Genomic DNA, 16925 nt, shown 5'->3' with positions numbered 1-16925 from the left:
TTTAAAATTCAAATGTGACTACTGTTTAATTTAGCATGAACATTGTTTTTTTTAATACTTAGCAATTAAATTAGTGTTTAAATTGTTACTCCCTCTATTTGAATCTTCCTGGTATTGTTTTAAATGTTGCTATCTCTAAAAGATCTGAATATCTTTATTTGTTAATGGAGTAAAGAAATTGTCAGTTTGTGTTATTATAGTTACTACTTTACTTTTATTTGCCATTCTAGGTAAAATTTGTGATAACTCAACATAACTATGTAATCTATTATTATTTATAATATAAAACATCCCTGTAAGATCATTTATTTTACTTAAGATTTTAGACATAAGGAACGTTTTCCCCCACAAAATAGCTATACCTGTTCTCTTTGTTTAAAGTAGATGCTGATAATAACTCATAACTTTCACTTTCTAGAACTGTTATCTTTTCAATTAAATGGATCTACTAAAGTAAAACATTGCTCCCTTATTTGAAATGAAATACCGCAAAAGAGCTTGTCTTTAATTGCTGTTATTAAAGCCTTTTATATTAATTGAAACATTTTTTAGATCCATCATACTTTAAATACTCAAAAAATAATGTCTGTTGTAAGTAACTAGACTAAGTTCCTAAGAAACATTATGCAACAATTAATGTCATGAATAGAGTTAAATCTTCCAAATCAAATTTTAAAAAGAACAGACAAACACACACATATATATATATATATATATATATATATATATATATATATATATATACACATATATATATTTTATATATATATATACTTCTACTTACTGAATTTACATTTCTTCGAATCGTAAATTGTGGGCACGACTTCACCAAAACTCCATTCAACCTTCAACAAAACCACAGACTACCAAACTGCTTCCCTAGGAAACAAACCACTTGGCTACCAGGGAAAAGAAGTAAACAGAAACAAATTAAACCCACCTAAGTGGGGGCATTGCCACCCACACCCCTCCCTAATGAAATATACCAACTCCAAGATTGCACTATACTGGGGAAAAAGGCAAAGTTCACCCTGGTGGCCAACTGTTTCATTTCTGAGGGAAAGCAGTTTGGTTGTCCATGGTTTCAGCCTCATGGTGTTTTGCTGAAGTCGTGTTGGCAATTTCTAATTTTACATTTGTTTACTGGGAAAGACTGACTGGGACAGAAGCCCACTTTCAGTGGAGGCCTTGGGAGAAAAGCTCCACAGAAATATAAGCAATATACAGTAATTAGATAGCTCAGTAGTATACATACAGTAAGATGCAGAATACACATCTTCTAGTTGGCTGTACAAAGTAGTATTCTATACAGTTTTCTAGTAGATACAGGTTCAAAAAGAAAAATGCAAGCATTTCAGTGAAGATCACTGTGAGAAAAAATAAAGTTAGTACTGTGCAAATATTAAGTAATAGTTATGACCAAATGAGATTTCCTTTATATATATTTATTTTTGTGTAATGATAAGCACTGAGGAGAGGGAAAAAATGAGATAAGGAGTGGACATTATTGCCTTTTTCCCATGGATGCAACCAATTATCCATTCTATCTTACAAACTATTTTCCTCTAACTAAATGTTCATTAAGTTATTGTAAAATATGTTAACTATTGCCAACTATTACAAAAGTAATCAGGAAATGAATATAATTCCACACTTATATTATAGGTAATCTTTTACAATAAGTCTTAAAATATAAATATAATATTCGTATTGCCTTGTAGTTCATATAAACATAAACAATGAAATAAAGTAAATATCTATAAGTTACTATACAATGTATTATAAAGATACATGCATGTAATGTTCAATAAGGAATATTTCTTAAATATGTCTATTCTAAGTTAAACATATTCTATTTTCAGCCCTGAAATAATCAAACACAAGTGAATTTACAACTCATTCAATAATAAAACATATCTTCTGTATTCTAGGTCAAACCTTTCAAAAGGAAAATTTGCAATCTAAAAGCAAAAGCAATCATATTAGATAATATGTATCTTATTTTGTTGTAAATTTCAAGTAAAAATGAAGTAATTGCTTAAATAATATAATTACAGCTTTTAAATAACAGCATGTTATACACAATTATACATGAATCTGATACCAAATTATATTACCCTTGAAGAAATCTTTTAGCAAGTAATCATCCTGGAAATTATATATTAGTAAACTTTAGAATTATATCAGACCTAAGAAGACCTCCTTTGATCTATAACAATATGATAGAAACAACATGACATAAAACCTATTTCTCTTTTTCAAAAAGCAGCTTCCTTCTATTGATGTCTGGTATAATTATCGATAAGTGAATCTTAATATGAATATTAGTGCTCAATGCTGTGTTGTTTGTTGTAGGTGCAGAATGTACTTGCGTAAAACTGAGAACAAATAAATTAATAAAAACATGTGCATATCTTAAAATTCAGGAAGGAGATTATTATTTTGAACACTGCTGATAAGATTAAGCTTAAAATTTTCATATAATTTTGTGTCCATCTCCTAGTATTTGAAAAATTCACTCACTTTAATAACTTACGTTTAAACCACCCAAATATGCTACTAACTTAATCAGTATTCTGGTAGACCATTTCCTATTTTTTATTTATTTTATTTATGAATTTATTTATTTATTTAGTTTTGCTTGAGTTCAATACTATTTCAAGATCACAATCTTGTGTGAACACCACCTATTTAAATATGCAAAGTGCACTGACTGAATGGACTTGGTGCCTACTTAAAGCCAGAGAACTGAAATATGTCTAATATCAGTTTTGTATTTCTGTATAAAAAATCCATTAAACCTCATATAACTATATTGATAACTTGTTAATTTCCTCACTCTCTAAATGTTAAAACTTATTATGAATGATACAGTGATACAGAATTAAGTTTGCTAAACCACAGTACCTAGTTCTCTGGTTTAGTTCTTAGCTGAAATTTCATCTGTGCAGAGCTCACATAGCAGTCTTGTTCTTGAATATTTTTCTAATTTTGCGACATGCAAATTGTGCGAACCGAAGTATACAATGCATTTCTTTTTTTTCACTTTTTGTTTTTACAAACCTGAATGTAGAACCTGATGACATAATTGAGATTTGAGTTGATTGACTTTTCTTACCCATTCTTTAAAATCTATTGTAACTTAATTTATTAAAATCACATTGAATCTTACATAAAAATAGTCCAGAGTAAGTAGAAAAGTCTGTGTGTATTGTGTGTTCTAAGTGCTGTAGCTTACTAATTTTAGATCACGGCATTTCTGTGCAAATTCATTCTATCAGGAAACCCGCTCTTTTTTTATTGTGAAGCAGCAACTTCAAGTGATTATAATATACCAGTGCATGTGAGGTGTGGTGGTTATGACCACAAAGAAACAATATCTTGGAGTGTTTAGTGCTGCTCATGCAACACATTTTTATCTGAGTAACTGTTAATAAATATTTTGTTATAGGAGTTCTGCTGTGGTGACCCCTAACCGGGAAAAGCCTTAAGACAAACAACAACAACAACAAAGATCATTATGCATAATTCTTAGCTAGCAGAATTTACTCGCATGTTTCTTTTTCTTTTATATAAATGAATCTTTGCCTGTGTCTTAAGTGATAATTCAATAACAGTGTTTGCCACCACAGCAGGCTGGTAATTTGCTTCAGATACAGATGAATGACTCTGCTGTGGCCAAGCCGGTTCCTCAGAATGCTCTCCTTTTTTTCTAGATTCCTCTGTGTGATGAATACAGCCACTATGCACTGGAGATTAGCAATGTCCCCTATAGCTATTGGGTTCCCTTTAGTGGGCAAGGGAGAACCACTTATGTTGGTGTTGCAAGAAGGGGCAGGGAAAGTGGCTCTGCGTAACCAAAATGTTGCACCCACCCCTGAGGAAGCTATTGCTGTCATTAAAAATCTGTTTACCTTAATTTTCCTGCCAAAAAAAAAAAACAGAAAACTACACTTGTAGCTTCTCCTGCTCCGGTTTTACTGGTCAGGAGTAGTTTATTGAGTCCTACTCAGGGTCTTGTACAGGCTCTTGACCTTTTTTACAAGGTGGTTTCTGGTAAAAGAAAAAGTGATTCCTCTTTTCCTGAAGAGATTCAAGAAATTAAATCCAGAGACGAATGTGATGGAACAAATACACCCCGGGATTCAATAAACTTTAAGTAAGAATAGCACTATTCTTGTACGGAGTGGTTCGTGTCCATATAGCACAGCAGCACACCTTGTATATTCATGAAGGTGTGCTGCTGTTCCCCATATACGGACACGGACTATGAATGTGTGCAGGGGGCATGTCCAAGTAGTGCACAGACATTGAACACACCCCCTGCATTCAGAAAGTGGCGTATGTCACTTTCTAAAAAGGATGTGGCATAATATTAGAGATTTACTCTAATATTATGCCAGTATTTCAGTGTCTGCAGACACTGAAATGAAATAAAGGATCATTTCAGTGTCCACGGACACTGAGATAGACATGGCATCAGAAAGGCTTTGCAAGGGGTGTGTGACAGGTTCTGTGAAAACCCCCTGCAATGTAAAAGTGCTGTACGACACCTCTGCATCCTAATAAAGCATGAAATGTTTGCATATGCACAAATAATGGGGGATAAATCCCTCAAAAGGGACGCAACATACATATTGTCCCACAAACTTAGGAAGTTGATATAAAACAGGTCATGCATTAGCATGAATTACCAAAGGAATGAGGTCTGATAGCAAATGTATACCAATATTCCTTGACAGCAGTCCATGTGGACAAAGGGACAGATAAGAGGGGGAACAAGCAAATTGCCCTCACACACTTAGAAAGTTGATAGAAACCAGGATATGTATTAATAGGAGTCCCTGAAGGATAAAAGCCTGAAAGCCAAATGAATGCCATTATTTCCCTATTGCAGTTCTCAATGACTTGTCAGAACACCACTTATGATAATATAATAATAATATAATATTTTTTCTAGGCTAAGGAATGTTTAAGCATAGCTATGAGGGTGTGCACATTATGTCCCTCCACTTACTATAGCTTAAACATCCCATAGGAGATAAATACAAAAATACTGGTGAGCTTTCCAAGCTGTGATAGTGTAGTGGTTAGAATCTCACCTTTACATGCAGACATTCATGGTTCAAGTACCAAGGCAGGCAATTTATGTTTCTATGGGAAAGTAGTGTTAAACTTAAATTATGTAGCAACAGTTTTTTTGCCAACCAGGGTAGTGTAACTGATGTACAATGTAAATATGAGTGCTTATAACATGAGGAACTACACATGTGCACACAATTGCCCCATACAGTAGAGTCAAACCCCTTGCCAAAATAAGGAAAGCACATAGAGGGATGTCATGTAAAATATATGATATACACTTAATAAATGAAAGCAGTCCTCTGATATATTAAAAACATTAAAAATGACCAATGGTTAGCAATGCTCAGCTATGCTTAACAAGTGCAACCATTGCTAAGACAATATTGATAAGCAGCAGGTAGCTCAGCTAAGTAGAGTTGCGCACAGTTAAACACTGGTCAACAGCTTTTCCTTTAAGCAGTGTTAAAAAATGGTTCAGCGGATTTGCGTACAGCTTAGTGGAGCTTAACCTTTTCAAAATGGTCCAATGACAGCAAAAAAGGGTGGGAATGTCGCACTATTTAAACTGTGCAGGTGGGAATACAACCATAATCTGTTATAGTCCATCTGTGCAGATACAATGGCTGGCGGAGAGACAGTGTGCTTCCGGGTGCAATGCTGGAGCATTTGGGAGTCCAGGATCATGGCTGGACTCCTAGTAAAAAAACATGAAGAGAGAGACTGCTGCAGGGCCTGTACCAGGACTCCCAATACAAAGCGGAGCCTGGGACCATTTCACACATGACCTCACCAGTGCTACTAGCATCCCCCGGACTGGTGAGCAAGAATGGCACCATTATGCCAACCTTTAGCAGAGGAAGATGGACCTCATGGACAAGTGGATCCAAGATGGACATGCCCAGAATGCTCCATTAGTGTGTAAGTATCACTATCTAGTAGTTTGTAGCAAAGACCGACCTGAGAATGTGATAGACATATATGCATAATGTGTGTTTTTCTCCCCTACAGCTGCAACAGAGGGGGCTGTGAATATTGAAGCCCGCAGTGACTGACCGCTGAGGCTACACCGACAGGCTGGTGAGTACAAATCTATTTTGCAGTATATAGCGCAAATATCTAAGAAGGAGTACATTGCATACTGCTGGTAATAAAGACTCTTTACAAAAATGATTGTGTTTATTCTGGTAAGTTGTTGTAGACATATATACTGCGCTAATCTCTGAATAGTAATGTGTAAAGTATAAAACTGTGTTCCATGCAGCATTGCATTGTGTTAACCTTTGCTTTCCAGACTGTAGTAATCCAAATGATTAATGCACAGTACAATAATTATCTGCCATGCGTGAATCACAGGATTTCAATTTCAAAATGTCTAACCAAGAGACTATTAGGCAGAAACTATGGAAACAAGGTGCAGCAGTTCCCAAGTAGCACATTGTGATGAGAAATAGCTTAGTTGTTAATTTTGCACATTCACACACATGGTTCAAATCCAGGGAGTTGTACTAAGATGTGTGCAAATCTACATACAAAGAATCAGGAATAAATGTAAAAAAAGTAGGTAATGTTAACATAAATTTCCCCCACAGGTTTTACAGATAATGAAATGTTGCTGGTAGCTGTATGAAGGGCATACTAATAAACTGTGTACAACTGTTCAATATTCACACCACATGCCTACAAATGACAGCAGGACAGGTACATACAATACACATTCTTTCCGAATCATACCTTTCAACTCTACATATATTCAGTGAATGTTCAGGTATTTCTCTCAGAGTTTTGGTCTGTTTTAAATAAAGTAGTTTTGCCATGGCAAATCAGTGGTAAATCATTATAGACTGAAGTTAGAAAATAATGATAAACATATAAGTGTCAAATGTCATATCCTTCAGAAAAGCCATGCAAATGCAAAACCTTTAATGCTATCAACCTTCTAAGTTTGTAAGACCAATATCTAGAAATTGCCCATATTTATGGCCCTTTGTCCCACTCTCATGTATGGCTTTGTGCAGATGTCATGCTCTAAGAGGTTGAGAGGTATTTTCCCGATACAAGTCCCCCAAATAATCCTGGACACAGATAGGAAACCAGTTGACATATGCTAATAGCACACTCACATAATAGCAGGTCAGGGTACCCCTTTGTGCCAGATATGTGCACCTGATATGTAGAAGTCCCCTCTAGTCATGTACCTAGAGTTGTCACAGTTTGCCACATACCATTCCAGGCTGGCAGTTTAACAGGTATGTTTGTGCTACAGAAGCTATGGGCCATAGGTAGACATAATCTGAGGGCAGACCCATAAAGTATTGAGCAGTACGGTTGTGGAAAATAGAAGCATAAACAGATGTTAATGGACTTTTTGTCTCTCCACCTATCCCTCATCTAGATCAGTACAATAATTCATATACAATGGGTATGTTTTACTCCAAACCTAATGTTGAGACTTGTGTTATATTATCATTCTTATATTTGATTGCTTGCATATTAACATACCTTGTTCAAATCCTATTGTTGGTGGCCTGTTGCCATCAATTTTACTGCCATGCTGTTACGATGCATACTGTTGTTCCATTTATGCATGTGTTCTGTTTGCTATGCAACTGTTCCAAATCTGTTTTATCTGGTTAACTGGAACACCCATGCATGCTGTTATAACTAATCTAGAAATGTATTGTTCATGATTAACCAACATAATTTGTAAAACCGCAACACCATAGCACATCTGGGAAGTCAGATCCCAGTGGATCTGCCCAGCCCATCTCATCTGGCCATGGAACCAGTCCCTAGCCCCAGCACTTCTGGGACCCAACCTGGATCTGCCTCCTCTGCTGGTCCTGCACCACCTTCAGGTTGAACTGCCTCGGGGGATGGGGCCCATCCCCCCTGGGAGCGGGCATGGTCAGGAGACTGTCACCCACTGTCAGTTCCAGGGTTTGGTGTGCAGCACCTTTAGATCTGAGTTTGGAGATCAGCTCTTCCAGATTGAGGGATGTCTGGTGCACCTTGCAGGGCAGACCTCCCCTCCTGTCCTGCCCCCAGCATAGCCACCTTTGGAGCCGTGAAGGTGCAGTGGTGACTATACATGGGTAGGGATCTCAGTCCCACTGTAACCATATGTGGGCCCATGGGCTTTAGATTCCCAACCACCCTCCCCATCAAATGTGTTTACCCCACTCATGTGTCATATACCTCCCCTGTCTGCTGTCTAGTCTGTCTTGCCTGTCTCCCTACCAAAGCTACCTCCCCAGACATACCTACAATTCTTCCCCAACATCCCACTCTCACATTAAAAAAAAAAAGAAAAGGGCATCTGTCCCAAAATAAAAATGTCGCCCCATACATAGCTGTCCATTTCACGTGTCCACTGGACACATGCAATATGGTCCAATTGGCTTGACAACACATTTCTTATGTCCTCAACCCTCTCTCTGGGGTTTGAGTGTCCAAATTCACCTCCAAATTCTGTACAGATGCACAGCTGTTGCTGCATAAGAAATCGACAACTATGGACCTTCCCTACACCCATCGTGCAAATCCCTAGATGTCTTTCATATTGTTTTTCCCTCAGTGTTTCTCTTTTTCACTACTTTTCTATCACTCCTTTTTATTTTCTTTTAAAGAAATTAGGGTGGGTGTAAGCTGTAGTAAGTGGGAGTAAGCTAGTTTGCATGATGCTAAACCAACACAGATTAAGCATAGGTTCATAGGTTCATAGGTAGGTACTAGGCTATCTGCCCAAGGGAATTTATAAGCCTAGCCAAAGTGTGTCAGCTTTTGCCGCCTCATTGATTAATTAACTGAGCCTCTGTCAAGAAGAGCCAATGAAGTGATCCCAGGGGTGTATTTTCTGTTACCCATCCACTCGTCAAGGTTTCTTTTGAAGAGTGTTAGTGAGGGGCTCTTCCTAATGTAGTTAGGAATTTTGTTTCAAAGCATGGGGAGTCTCTGTGACAGGAATCTATCCCTCCAGTATTTCTATTTATTGTTGTGGTGAGGTTTAGCTCACTAGAATGAGTGGCTCACAGTGACTTGGATTTCTTTAGATGGAGCATGTCCATCAATTTTGAGTTGGACATGGCTTTGTAAGTCAGGCAGAGATCTCCTCTGAGTAAGCGAAATGCCACTGAGTACAGCTGGAGTTTTTCTAGTTGGGCTGCATAGGACATATGTTTGGGGCCAGTAGTCATCTTGGTGAGGTACTTTTGTGGTCTTTCCAGCTGTTGGAAGTGTCTTGTGAGGTACATCCAAAATGGGGCATTGTACTCTATGATGGGTCTGATGAGTGATGAGTAGAGGGGCACTATAACCTCTTTATTTCTAGATGCGAACCCTTTAGTAATTAAATGGGCTACACGGAAGGATTTCCTAGCTACTTTTGCAATATGATTGTCAAAGGAGAGATTACTATCTACCTGGGTCCCCAGATCTCTTATTAACTCTTCTGTATTAAGGGGGCTAGCACCTATGTGGTAATTCATGGGTGTTCTGTTTTTCCCCAGAAGGGAAGACTATGCATTTTTTGGCATTTAGCTTGAGACCATGACTTTGACACCAGGTGTCCATCTCAGTAAGGCCCTTTTGGAGAATGTCTGTGTCAGCCGGAGAGTCAATTATGGCTCCCAGTTTGCAGTCTTCAGTGAACTTGGTTAGCTATAGTCCACCTGTGTTTGCCTGTAATTCTGAAAAGTATATGCCGAACAGTAGAGGTCCCAGGACCGAGCCTTGTAGGACACCACTTGTGACTGGTTTAGAATCGGACTTGGAGCACGCTATTCTTACCGTGTGCATTCTGTATGCAAGAATGTTGGCAACCCATCTCGTGATGTAGGGGTTTATGTTCAGAATGGTGCGTTTTTCTATAATTCCTGAGTGGGGAATGGTGTCAAAAGCCTTGGCGAGGTCAAGGAATGCTGTGTGTACCACTTTCCCCTCATCTATGGCCTTGGTGACTGTCTCAAAGAAGTCAACCAGGTTTAGTAGGCATGATCTGCCCTTAACAAAGCTGAACTGGGTTTGGTCAAGTGTTTAGAGGTTCCCAATGTCTTTGTTAATGAGTTCCATGATGATGCACTCCATAGCCTTGCAAACCAGGTTAGTCAGGCTTATGGGGCGATAGTTATCAGGGTCAGTTGTGGCCCCTTCTTTGTAGAGTGGAATAACCGTTGCTGTGCGCCATTCTATGGGCATGTATCCTGTGGAGAGGCTGAGGTTGAACTGTGTGTTTAGGTGGAGGGTTAGTTGCTCTGTAGTTCATGCAAGATGCAACCTGGGACACTATCTAGCCCCATTGACACTGTGCTGTTTTCACCTGTGTGTCTGTGATTTCTGGGACACTACACTTTTCCGGTATTGTTGTGTGCCCTTTTGGGGGTGAGAGGGGGGTGAATTTTGCACTGAATCTATCTGCCAGGATTTTGGCAATATCAGTAGGTTCAGTATATTTTGTGCTATTTTGCACAAGCTCAGTGCATATCTGTGAGTTGCCACTTAGATTCCTGACATAGCTAAAAAGACTTTGTGGTTATCTTTCAAATCCTTGGCTATTTTTCTTTCAAAGTTAGCCTTGGATGATTTTGTGAGGGACCTTACTTTCTTACTGATACTGATCAAGGATGTCTTTTCTTCTTGGGATTTGCTTTTTTTCTGAACTAGTTTCCTCCTTCTCTTGTATAGCCTGTTTTTGGCAGGGGTCCACCAGACTGGTTTCCTTCTCTTAGGGAAGTGAGTCTTGGTTTTGCTAGGGATAGCATGATGAATGCATCCTTGTAGCTGCTCATAGAGTGCATTTGTAAAAGTTCCTGCATCTTGGACACTGTTATCCTTTAGCGTGGGGGCTGTGAAACTTACCACCTCTGTCTTAAGTAAGGTAAAGTTTGCTATAGAAAAGTTTTTCACTGTGGTTTCCTTGGTTGGGGGTGGTGGTGTGGTGTGGACATCCAGAGTGATTAGTTTATGGTCTGATCTAACCAGTGACGGGTTGACCTCTGGTGCGGAACACCTGTCGCCCATGTTGGTGATGACCAGGTCGAATATGTTTTCACCTCTGGTAGGGGAGTTTACCAGCTGATCCAGGGCATTTATGTTGATAAATTCCAGAAAGCGCTGGACCTGGGAGTTTGTACTTGATTAGTTTTCCCAGTTAACGATAGGGTAATTGAAATTGCCCAATAGCAGGGTGTTTGGTAGGACCTTCATGTTTTCCAGTGTCTCCAGAAAGGCAGAGTGGTGGTCCTGGGTCATGGAGGGTGATCTGTAGCAGGCCACAATTTGCATTGCAGATATGCCCGATGTTAGTTGCACATGGATGATCTCAGAGGTATCATGCTGCGCTACTAACCTGGAGGTGTAGGTATCCTTGATGAATATGGATACACCCCCTCATTTTGTGTTTCAGTACATATTCTGTGGCCGAAATGTGTGGTATGAGTTTTAGCCTGGTAATGCTGGGGTGCTTTGTGGACCCTTGAACCATGTTTCAGTTACTCCACAGATGTCAATGTTCTCCATACTGAGAAGTGCTTCGAGCGTGTGCATTTTGAGATTTAAACTCCTGGCGTTGAATAGCATAACCCTCATTTTTTTATTTGTGCTGTTTACAGAGGTGGGTTTGACTTTTGAGCCTTGCCTAAAAAAGGCACTATGAGGGCAGTAAGATCCATGGCCAGTATTCTAAAGCCTAGGTGTGACAGGTGGAAGCTGTCTCTTGTGAAGCAATGAGGCTTGTTGAGCATGTCATCCCAGGCTGACAGACACTAGATCCCCTTTGAATGACACCAGAAGCTTAGCCAATTGTTGAAATTGATCATTTTTTTCTTTATACTGTGGTATCATTCTTGGTGATGGCAGGATGCTACTCAGGGTCAGGGTCATACCCGCATGGGCTACATGATCAGAGAGCTCTTCCATGTCTCTTTTCATATAGTCCAGGGAGGTATGTCTCAGGTCATTTACACCAACATGAATAATGACAGAGTCATATTTGTACTTGTTCAGGAGTGACCTGAGTGCTTGTGTTATGTGGCAGATTCTGGCTCCCAACAGACAGCTAACAGTACCCTTCTCCTTGTCAAGCTTAGTGAGAGGGACATCAGTCTGCCTGACTATAGAGTCACCTATTACTTGTGTGCTAGGTATGTTATTTCACCTTAAGGGCTGTGATTGTGCGGCACACTGATTTTGTTATTTATGTGTTGCCTGGTTTGTGATGGGAGGTGCAGGTTTTTTGGGTGCCTGCTTTGGAGGTCTCTGATGCTTTTGCAGGTTTTTTTTAGAGCCTCCGAGTATGATTTTGTGTATTTATGTGTATTTTTTGCCAGTGCTGGTTTAGTATGTCTATGTGAGGCTGGAGGTGTGGTGCATGTGTTAACCTTCTCCTCATGACTGCCTGTTCCAGTCTTGGGGGAGAGAGCTTAGCCTCCAATTTAGCTATATAATTGCATCTCTCACATATGTTAATGTTTTGTGGTAGGAGGAGAGGGTTGTCTGTGTACATGAGGCAGTTGTAACATTGCTCAGGATACCCAGGTTTACCAACTGGAGTGTATACCTGAAATTGCCCTTTGGTCATGCCTGAATAGTAGGGTGAGCTGCTTAGTCGCTTGGTTGGTGAGGGGTGAATAATGAGCCTTGCCCTGCTGGGCAATCAAGAGTTGGGGTATATTAGGTCTTGCTAGTAGGTCTGAGCAAGTACTGGACAGTAGGATGCTTTTTAAGTGCTTAGGTTGAGAGTTAGAATACTTTCAAGGGAAAAACTGAAGAGGAGACTTAGTGGAGCTTTGAATAATTTAGCCCTAGCTTACTGGCGGTGCCCGGACATGCAAAACTGTGCAAACGTGGTTTTTACAGCAGGGAAATGAAAGAGATAGAAATTAGTCCAAATGGCCTATAAACTACTAACTTCTGGGCTGGAACCACTCCTCCAGGGACAGATGTAATAGAAATGAGAGGGGGCCCTTTTAACTTACTTTTGGAAGAACGTGAGTTGGCATATCAAATCCATTTAAATGCGTTTTCTTTCCCAGGTTTAAATGATTCTTGTAATATTGCCTGCCTACTAAAACTCAGAAGTCTGACTTCTTATGCCCTCTGACGAAATAGTAATTAGATTTTCTTTAAGATTTGTACCATACTGTTTTCATTGAAATTATTATATGTATTGAACTATATACATATTTATATTTATAAGCAAATTTTATTTCTTTACTATGATGACATTTTAATAGTGGACAGATAGGAATTTTAGAATTCAGTTGTGTATGCAGCTTTAATGTTTTGTGAAGTATATCTAGTTGTGACGTTTTTTAATTGATTTATACACCATGTGATTGAACTAATTACTTATATACCTTTGGTTGGAAACTTGTGTTTATTTCTGAGGAAGTTGTTACATTTTGGCAATGAAAAGCACTTTAATTAAACACATTCAGTGTATTTTCGTTACGGCTTGTGGGCGTTTTGTTCTCTTGGTTCTGCTGGTACGTTTTGAGTCCTTCAGTTTTTTTACAGTTTTCAGTTTGTTTGTATGGCATCTGGAGTTACCAGTAACCCGAGTAGCCCCAACTTGTTCGGTTCACAACAATTGCAATCTGATCTAGTGAACCTGACCATGTTGATAAATGTTCTGAATCAACGCATGGATACTTTTTCTACTCGTCTCGATAAAGTGGACGTATCTCTGTCACAACAACAGCATTCTTTTCAGAACGCATCTTCACATCTGAATTCAAGTGGAACACCATTAGTTAATTTGAATTCGAATGTCCCTAATACCAACTTGGGAAATGGTGCGACAAATGCTTCAATAATACCAGGTCAGCGTACACCAACAGAAGTAGCCCCAACTTGTTCGGTTCACAACAATTGCAATCTGATCTAGTGAACCTCACCGCGTTGATAAATGTTCTGAATCAACGCATGGATACTTTTTCTACTCGTCTCGATAAAGTGGACGTATCTCTGTCACAACAGCATTCTTTTCAGAACGCATCTTCACATCTGAATTCAAGTGGAACACCATTAGTTAATTTGAACTTGAATGTCCCTAATGCCAACTTGGGAAATGGGGTGACAAATGCTTCAATAACACCAGGTCAGCGTACACCAACAGAAGATTCGACTTTAGATACTGTTGGTTTGACCCAACAGAATTCACTAAGGAACCATGAAGAGGGGCTTATTGGCACTCCTAATTTCAACGATTGGGTCAAGGACACTTCTAATTTATGTTTTAAGTTGTGGTCCGACCAGGAGCAACCGGCCAACCCACGTAGTGACTATCAGGTTGGTGTAGAGACCATAAATGGAAAATTAAAATTGTTCGATGCTAAACTACTCAAACTGAAGAAACTACAGTTAGAAGTTATGTACTTTAAGGAATGTTTAAACCAACACATTGTCCAAAAGGGGCTACGCTCTTATCGGTATCCTACTGGTCTTGCTTCAGATTCCCTATTCCACCTGGAACTTAATTTTCTCTTTGACCAGCAAGGATTCGACCTAATGCAGCTTATTGTTAAACATTACCTCTTGCAAACTGACACTTTGTCTAATGAAGTATCCATTTTGAATAATGACATTATTTCAAACAATGATTTTTTAAGATATGAGTATGACTATGACCATTCCTTCTCAGGTATTAGCCAATTATTGGACAGAATGAAACTTAATAAAACTAAAAATATAAAAAGGGATCGGTTGGCTTATGACAATGGCACCGCCTATCCTAAGCCATCTTTTTTCCCAAGTTCTAATATAGTTAATACTTCTGTGCCTGTTCAACAGCAAAACAACAATCACAAATACAGTGAAACACCTAGTGGGGATGCTAACCAGACCGTAATTAGACGTAGTGAATGTATACATAGTTACAACCACAACCATTGTCCTAATCACCATCAAGATGGTTCTAATCGAAATGTATTCACAAATGACGAAACTGCAAATTTTCAGAAGTCCAGTTACACAGGGGTGATTCCGAAGTAGAAACAATTCAAACAGGACTGGAAGAGCAACCAGCGCAACTTCAAGAGCAGGAAATAATGTTTAATGATACCACTGCACTGGACATTTTAAAAAATGCAGATGGGGACTTTAACATTTACAACTTTTCTTCCTACTCAATAGATCCTGTTCTAGTCAACCTACTTACGAAAGGTTACACATTTGTACCTTGTAAACCTTTGAATTTTGTCCAAACAGTAATGGATTTAAAACTTTTTGTAAGGAAGTTGAACTTCAATTTACTGTTTGGTAATGAAAAAATTAGGAACCAAACATTGAGGTTATCTAGTACCTTCTACCCCCCTCCCTGTACACCTAATCCTGAAGATGTTTGAACATGTATGCGAACTGGATTTCAGACATTTACTGAATTCCCAGAATAGTTATTTATCTAAAAAGACATACAATGTTGATTTAGAAGAACATTTGGCATTACAATCTTTGAGAACATCTCAGGTACGGGTTGTTAAACCCGATAAGGGAGGGGGACTGGTCGTATTTGACCTGACAGATTATATAGAGAGAATGCGTAAACTATTAGATGACGAAGCATATTTAAAGGCATCATTGAATGAAGTTAACATTGGTCATAATGGCATAAAAGGTTACCTCAATGATTTATTCATTGAGGCGACGATTGACATTGATACCTTTAATTTCTGTCAACGTCTTGGCCTAAAACTCCAGTTATGTTTGTTATTCCTAAAATTCACAAAGATGTGTTGAATCCACCAATGAGACCGTTGATTGATGAAAGGGGATCCATTACACATCCCTGTGCTAAGGTTGTAGACGCTATCCTGAAAAAGTACCTTTTGTCTGAACCCCGGGTATGTAAGGACTCATGGTCTTTTTTAGAGAGCATTAACAATTTGGAATTTAATGATAGTTATAATTTTTTAACCATCGACGTAAAAGATCTTTATACTTCAATTCCCCACTTAGAAGGGATTGAATGGGTTAGTCTTTTACTTAAATCTAAAAAAGCATCAACTAATAAAATAACTTTGGTCGAAATCTTACTGGATATCATTCTTACAAATAATTACTTTTTATTTGATCAAGAATTTTTTTTGCAAACACAAGGTGTAGCAATGGGGTCACCTTGTGGTGCTAGTTTTGTTAATTCTGTTATGACATATTGGGAAAAGACTTTTATCTTTAACATCCCCCACCACAAGGCGAACCTCATTTTATACACACGATTTTTGGACGACATCTTCGTCCTATTTAATGGTGATAGTACACAGGCCAAGTCATTTATCTCTTATTTGAACACTACAACAGAATTTTTTAAATTTACAGCTTCATTCCACAAAGATACTATAGATTACTTAGATGTTAAGTTATCAAAGGACAGAACTAATAATAGATATGTATCCAGGATTTTCAAGAAGCACGCATACTGCAATTCCTTCCTCCACTTTTCAAATTGTCATCCGTTTCATCAGAAACGATTGATTGTTAAAGGTCAATTGATTAGAGTAGCAAGGATGACTACACTTGAATCTGACTTTCAAGTTGAATGTGATTACTTGAGTTGTATGTTTCAACAGTGAGGTTATCCTAATAGTTTAATTCAGTCTCTAGTCTGTGAAGTTGGGGAAAAAAGGAAAAATGGAGTTGTGGTTCCTATTCTCCACTTGAATAACTTAGATCAGACTTCAAACATGTCTATTATTGTTGGTAACTCAGTTAGCGAACAAGGAACTATACAAATGCGAGACCCTGAGTTTAGAGATAGTTTTATTACCACTTTCTGCACTGACAGTGGTATGGTAATATTTATCTTATATAAAAATTGGCAGTTCATTACTAATGACAACACATTACTT

Source organism: Protopterus annectens, chromosome 2.part2, assembly GCF_019279795.1.
Source record: "Protopterus annectens isolate FY-2018-M chromosome 2.part2, PAN1.0, whole genome shotgun sequence".
Classification (NCBI taxonomy): domain Eukaryota; kingdom Metazoa; phylum Chordata; order Ceratodontiformes; family Protopteridae; genus Protopterus; species Protopterus annectens.
The sequence above is the reverse complement of the archived record's forward strand: the minus strand, read 5'-3'. Positions refer to the sequence as shown.